Source organism: Colobus angolensis, unplaced genomic scaffold (assembly GCF_000951035.1).
Source record: "Colobus angolensis palliatus isolate OR3802 unplaced genomic scaffold, Cang.pa_1.0 Scaffold161, whole genome shotgun sequence".
Classification (NCBI taxonomy): Eukaryota; Metazoa; Chordata; class Mammalia; order Primates; family Cercopithecidae; genus Colobus; species Colobus angolensis.
The window spans coordinates 7,600,055-7,608,388 of record NW_012114722.1 but is presented as its reverse complement, the minus strand read 5'-3'; positions in this window follow the sequence as shown (position 1 = coordinate 7,608,388).

The window sequence follows — 8,334 nt, the reverse complement described above, 5'->3', positions numbered from 1 at the left end:
AGTAGATTTCTCAGCAGAAATCTTTTAGGCTAGGAGGAAATTGGATTATATTTTTAAAGTACTGATATTAAGAACTGATATTAAGACATTTAAAAAATGTCAAAGGAGAATTTTGTATATCGAAAAACTGTCCATCATAATTGAAGGAGAAATTAAGACATTCCTAGATAAACAAAGAATAGCATTCATTCGTCCATTATCATTAGACCTACTCTACAATGAATGCTAAAGGGAATCCTTCAAGTTGGAATGAAAGGACACTAGATGATAACTTGAAGCAATACAAAAATATAAAGTAACTCACTAAACATAAATAGATGAACAAATATTAAAACCTATATTATTAAGATTTTGGTTTATAACTTCACTTTTATTTTTTAATAGAACTTAAAACACAAGCTCAGAAACATTTATGAACCTATGCTAATTGGTATACAATCTATAAAGATGTAATTTGAGACATCAATAACAAAATGGAAAGTGGAGTGGTAAACAAGTAGAGATTCTATATGAAATTAAAGTTAAGTTGTTATGTTTAAAATTGTTGTAACTTAAATATTTTCTGTAATATCTATGCTAAAACCAAAGAATAGAAAATTTTCTACAAAGAAAATATACACAAAGGGAAATAAGAAGGGAATCAAAATGTGGCACTACAAAAATGAACTAAACACTCAGAAAAACAGTAAGGGAGGAAGTGAAGGACAATAAAACCATAAGACATATAGAAAACCATTTCCAAATGGCATTAGTAAGTCTTTTTCTATTAGTAATTATTTTGCATGTAAGTACTTTCCTATTAGTAATTACATTACATGTACATTAAACAAGAATGTAAATTACTTTCAATGCCAATCAAAAGACAGATTGCCAGAATGGATAATAAACAAAAACCCGGAATCCATTTCACTATGCTGTCTACAGGAGATTCACTTTAGGTTTAAGGACTTACATTAAGACAAGTGAAAAGATAGAAAAATATATTCCAGATAATGTGTTGTGGCTTATGCCTATAATTCCAGCACTTTGCAAGACCAAGGCAAGAGGATCACTTGAGGCCAGGCCAGGAGTTAGAGAGCAGCCTGAGCAACATAGCAAGACACTGTCTCTAAAAAACAAACAACAGCAACAAAAAATCAGACAAGGTGGAACATGTCTATAATCCCAGCTACATATGAGGCTGAGATGTGGAGATTGCTTGAGCCTTGGAGTTCGAGGTTATAGTGAGTTATGATCATGGCACTACACTATAGCTTGGGTGACAGGGTAAGACCTTGTTTCTGGAAAAAAAAAAAGAAAAAGAGAGAAAAAAGCATTCCATGTCAATAAATAAAGGAGAAAGAAAACCAGGGTGGCTATAATAATAGCAGACAAAATAGGCTTTAAGTCACAAACAGTTATAAGAGACAAAGAAGGACATTAAATCATGATAAATGAATCAATCCACCTAGAAAATATAACAATGATTATCATATGCACCAAATATCATAACTCCAAAATATGTGATGCAAATATTGACAGAATCAAACAGAAAAATAGGAATAGGAGGAGACTTCAATACTTCACTTTCAATAATAGAAAATGAGACAGAAGATCAATAAGAAAAGGGAGGACTTAAATATCACTACAACAATTGGATATAAAAGATATATATGGAAACCTCTAGGTGGCTGTCAAGATGGCCAAATAGGAACAGCTCTGGTCTGCATCTCCCAGTGACATCAATGCAGAGGGTAGGTGACTTCTGAATTTCCAACTGAGGTAGCAGGCTCATCTCACTGGGACTGGTTAGACAGTGGGTGCAGCCCACAGAGGGTGAACCGAAGCAGAGTGGGGCATTGCTTCACCCAGGAAGCACAAGGGGTCAGGGAACTCCCTCCCATAGCCAAGGAAAGCCATGAGGGACTGTGCTGTGAGGAACAGTGCACTCCAACCCAGCTACTATGCTTTTCCCACGGTCTTCACAACCCACAGACCAGGAGATTCCCTCGGGTGCTTATGCCACCAGGGGCCTGGGTTTCAAGCACAAAACTGGGTGGCAAAAAAAAGGTAGTAAGGAATTGAAGTCAGAAATTAAGAAGTAAAATTATATCTATCCACAGAGGACATAATCTTATATGTAAAAAACCCTAAATATTTCACCAAAAAAAAACCACAAAAAAATGGTTAGAACAAATAAACAAATTCAGCAAAGTTGCAGGATACAAAATCAACACTTAAAAGGCAGCTGCATTTTTATAAACTAACGATGAACAATTAAAAAAGGAAATAGTGAAAGCATTAACATCAAATGAACTACTAAATAACATCAAAATGAACTATTGAAAAATAAAATGAACTAAGGAGGTGAAAGACTTGTACACTAAATTCTAGAAAATATTCCTGAAAAAATATTTACGTTAACACATATAAATGGAAAGACATTTCACGTTCTTGAATTGGAAAGTTAATATTTTTAAGATGACAACATTAACAAATTTATTGGGAGGAGAGCCAAGATGGTCAACCAGATGCAGCTAGGAAAAGCATGTCCCACTGAGAGACCAGACCATCAATAAGAGTGGCACATTCTGAGCAGATCTTCAGAATAAAGGCATTGAGAATGGATTAGGGGAGGATGCAGACCCTGGGCTGAAGCGGTAGGAAGCTAAGAACCAAGCACAGGGCTGCTGAGCACCAACACTTTTTCCTGGCTTCCAGCAACTCCAGGGTAAGGAGTAAATTAAATAAGCAAGGAGTGGCCCATTCTCATCATGAAACTAGAGAATCCTAGGGGCAGGAGACTGCATGACCCCCACAGACACTTGAGTTTACAGGGAGACTTGCTCAGAGAGGTGGCAGGGATAAAACTCCAGCCCAGAGGGTTGGGCATGGGAATGAATGCAATGGAGCTTGTCCAGGAATACCCATCCCCTAAGAACTTGCTCTGATCATCTACGTGGCTTTGGTCTTTGCTGACTGTTGGATCTGGACAGGGCAGGGCAGTCTTGCTCATAGGATAGGGACAGTCTGAACTGAGCACACCCCTGCATGCCAGATTTTCCTGGAGTTCCTGCCTTACTGCGCTAGCTTGTAGTGCAACCTGGGATGCCCAACTGTGGCACTTTACGGAAGCCACCACAATAGCTTTTTCACCAGCAGGCCATGCCTAATCATCAGAGAACCTTAGTAGAGGGGACCCCACCAACACGTACTCACCCATCCATAGCTTTTCCCCACCACTTTGCCATCACACATTTGTCCATAGCCCCCACCACACTTCGTCAGTACACACATGGATGTGGACCTCACCACACCATTGCCACAAGCTCACGTGAAAATGAACCTCGCTGCTGGCACCCAAACCCTACTGACATTCAGGTACTCTGCTGTACCACTACTGTTGATACACACACAGGCATGGACACCACTGCATCACCGCTGCTGGCATGTGCACATAAGCATGGACCCTGTTTCCACTACCCCAATGAAGCACTTTGGCCATCAGCTCCCACCGGAGTGTTTTTGTCAGTGGACCGGGAGCACCTTGGGCCCTCCAGTGCAGTAGGTGCTTAACCACAAGGGGTCAGAGAACAAAGCCATGAGACTGCTTCAGCCCTGCAGGGTTAGAGCATGCAGCCCAGGAGTGCTGAGCTGAGACGTGGCACCCTGAAATCTTCCAGAAATAAAGCCAGTTGACTAAACTCGGTTTATACCACAATCAAACCCTCAAGAGTATCAAATAACATAAAAGCAGACAAAAGAAAATCTTCCAAGTGACAGCAGCTTCAAAGATTACAGGAATATTAGCCCACAGAGGTGAGAAAGAATCAGCACAAGAACTCTGACAACTCAAGAAGCCAGAATGTCTTCTTACCTCCAAATGTTTACACTAACTCTCCAGCCATGGTTCTTAATCATGCTAAAGTGGCTGAAAGGACAGACATAGAATTATGAATCTTGATAGGAATGAAGATCATTGAGATTCAGGAAAAAGTTGAAACCCAATTCTAGGAATCTGAGAAATCCAGCAAAATGATATAAGAGCTGAAAGATAAATTATCCATTGCATGAAAAAACCAAACTGATCTGACAGAGCTGAAAAACTCACTACAATAATTTCATAATATTAAGTACAATAAAAAATATTAACAGGATAATAGACCAAGATGAAGAAAGAATCTGAGAGCTTGAAGACTGAGTCTTCAAGATTCATAAAACAAAGATATTTGGGACCTAAACTTGACACATGACTAAAAGGACTAAAAGTCAAGTACAGAACACACCACCCAAGAACTACAGAATATATATATATTATTCTCATTTGTAAATAGCACATACTCTGTAATTGACTGCACAGTCATATAACAATTTTCAACAAATTTTAAAAAATCATACCAACAACACTCTTGAACCACAATGCAATAAAAATAAAAATAAATATTTAAAAGGTCTCTTAAAATCATACAACTACATAGAAATTAAACAACCTGCCCATGAATCACTTTTGGGCAAGCAATGAAATTAATGCAGAAATCAAGACACTCTTTGAAACTAATGAAAACAAATATACAACATACCTGCATCTCTGGGATACAGCTCAAACAGTGTTAAGAGGAGAGTTTATAGCACTAAATGCCCACATCAAAAAGTTAGAAAGATCTAAAATTAGCAACCTAATATTACACCTAGAGGAACTAGGGAAATGAGAGGAAACCAATGGCAAAGCTAGAAGAAGAAAACGAAGAAGAAGAAGAAGGAGGAGGAGGAGGAGGAGGAGGAGGAAGAGGAGAGGAAGAAGAAGAAAAAACAAATAGGAGCTGAATTGAGTGAAACTGAGAAGTGATAAACTTTACAGAAGATCAATGAAAGCAAAAGTTCGTTCTTAGAAATAATTAATAGAACTGATAGACTGCTAGCTGGACTGATAAAAAAGTAAGAAGATTCAAATGAAGACAATCAGAAATTACAAAGGTGACATTAGCAACAACCACATATAAATATATGCATATAAAACCCTCAGAGACTATTATGAACACCTCCATGCACAGAAACTAGAAAACCAAGAATAAACAGATCAATTCCTGAAAGCATACAATCTCCCAGGAGCAAATTGAAACTCTGAGCAGACCGATAGCAACCTCCAAAATGGAATCAGTAATAAAAAGCTTACCAATCAGAAAAACCACTCAACCAAACAGATTCATAACTGAAATCTACCAGATGTAAAAAGAAGAACTGGCATGGATCCTACTGAAACTATTCCAAAAGCTCGAGAAGGAGGGAGTCCTACCTAACTCATTCTATGAGGTCAGTATTGTTCTGATACCATAATCTGAAAGATACAGGAAAAAAAAAAAAATTGGGCCAATACCCCTAATGAAAATAAATGCAAATATTCTTAACAAAATACTTTCAAACTGAATCCAGAAACACATCGAAAAGCTAATCCACCACCATCAAGCAGGCTTTATTCCTGGGATGCAAGTTTGGCTCAACACATGCAAATCAAATTTGATTAATCACATAAATATAACTAAAAACAAAAGCCACATGATCATCTCAATAGACACACAAAAGACTTTTGATAAAATTCAACATTCCTTTTTGTTAAAAGCTCTCAATGAACTAGGCATTGAAGCAACATAACTCACAATATTAAGGGTCATCTATGACAAACTCAAAGCCAACATCATACTGAATGAGCAAAATCTAGAAGCATTCCCCTGGAAAACCTGAACAAGATAAGAATGCCCTCTCTCACCACTCCTATTCAACATAGTGTTGGAAGTCTTAGCCAGAGCAATCAGGTCAGAGCAAGAAATAAAAGGCATCCAAATAAGAAGAGAGGAAATCAAACTGTCTCTCTTCGTAGATAATGTGATTTTATACCTAGAAAATCCCACAGGTCCTGTACAAAAGCCCTAGATCTGATCAATAACTTCAGCAAAGTTTCAGGAAACAAAATCAATGTACAAAAGTTAGTAGCATTTCTATACAACAACAATGTCGAAGCTGAGAGCCAAAATAAGAATGAACTCACTTTCACAATAGTCACAAGGAGAATAAAATACTCAGGAATACAACTAACCAGAGAGGTGAAAGATCTCTAGAAGAATTACAAAATACTGCTCAAATAAATCAGACAACACAAACAAATAGAAAGACATTCCATGCTCATGGATAGAAAGAAGCAATGTTATTAAAATGGCCATATTGTCCAACAGAATTTACAGATTCAATGCTATTCCTATCAAACTACAAGTCACACATTTCATAGAATTTGAAAAAAACAATTTAAAAATTTACATGGAACCCAAAAAGAGCCTACATAGTCAAAGCAATCCTAAGCAAAATGAAGAAAGCCAGAGACATCATACTACCTGATATCAAGCTACGCTACAAGGCTACAGTAACAAAAACAGCATCATATTGGTACAAAAACAGACACACAGACCAATGGAACAGAGTATAGAGCTTAGAAATAAGGCTGCACACCTACAACCATCTGGTCTTCAACAAAGTGGACAAAAACATCAGTGAGGGGAGGACTCCCTAGTCAATAAACGGTGCTAGCCATATGCAGAAGAATAAAACTAGAACATTTTCTTTCATCATCTGCAAAAATCAACTTAGGATGGATGAAAGACTTAAATGTAAACCCAAAACTATGAAAACTCTAGAAGACAACTTAAGCAATACGATTCTGAACATAGGAATCAGCAAAGATTTCATGCCAAAGATGCCAAAAGCAATGGCAACCAAAGCAAAAATTGACAAACTAAACCTAATTAAACTAAAGAGCTTCTGCATAGTAGACGAAACTATCAACAGAGTAAACAGACAACCTGCAGAGTTGGAGAAAGTATTTGCAACCTATGTATCTGCTGTTGAAATTGAAAAATTAATGGTGATCTAAACAGTATATTAGCCACATCTAAAGAGATATTAGTAAACTGAAATATGGTTTTGAAGAAATTACTCATAAGGCAGGACAGAGAAATTCAAAGACCAGTTAATCAAAGGGAAATCAAATAAACAGATCACTTAGAATAGATTTTTGAGCAACAGTAAGATTTATAGATATAGCGACTTTAAATTTTTTCAAGATCTGATAAAGGACACAAATCTGGTTAAAAAAGCATAAAAATTTCTGTGGAAAAGAACATAATTTAACATAACAATTTAATATTATGGCAAAGTGAAATTACGGAACATCAAAGAAAAAATGGAAATCTTAACAGCAAATACAGATAAAAGATTGCCTCCACAGGAAGAATTGTAACAAAAATAACATTTTCAATAGCAAAAGCAAAACACACACACAAAAAATCTCCAGGTAAAATTATTTTAACTTAGAATTACAAATGCAGCTAAAGAAAAACCGAGACAGACCCTTGGTTAAAGTCCTACTGATAAATATACCTCAGAAAGAATGAAGTTGAACTCGGAAAGTAGAAAGGATATGAGAAAGAATATTAAGAAAAAATAGATAATATGTGAATCAATATAAATAACAATTCACTGAATAAAAGAAAAAGAAATACTAAGTGACATAGTAAGAAATAAATTATATTAACCATATTTTAAGGATAATTTGTAATGTGAACAGCAATGGTGCCCATGGGTGTACAAATATCTGTTCTAGTCTTTGCTTCCAAATTTTGGAGGTACATACCTATAATTAAAATTGCTTCATCTTATTGTAATTCTAATTTAACTTTTTGAGGACCTACCATACTGTTTTACGCAACAGCTGCACATTACCACCAGAAATGTACAGGACTTCTAATTTCTCCATATCCTCAACAACACTTGCTATTTTCTGTTTTTTTGATAATAGTTAACCTAATGGGTGTGAAGGGGAATCTCATATTAGTTTTGATCTGCATTTCCCTAATAATCAGTGATGTTGAACATCTTTTTGTTTTTGATGGCAATCTGTATGCCTACTTATGTATATTCTTTGGAGAAATATCTATTCAAACCACTTTTAATTGAATTGTTTTTTTTCTGTTGTGGAGTTGTAGGAGCTCTTTACATATTCTAGATATTAATTCCTCATGAAGTATATGATTTGAAAATACTTTTCCCATTCTGTGAGTTGCCTTTCCACCTGTTGTTTTGAGGCACAAAAGTTTTTATATTTGATGAAATCTAATTTTGTTTTTCTTCTGTTGCCTTTTTTTTTTTTTTTTTTTCTGGAGGGTCTTGCTCTGTCACCCAGGTTGGAATGCAGTGGCACAATCTCGGCTCTCTGCTCTTCCTGATGGAATTGTTAAGATTTTGAGGTGGAACTCAGGCTAACCATGGTCATCATGCCTACTATTTGAAGAGAATGGAACCAAGAATTGA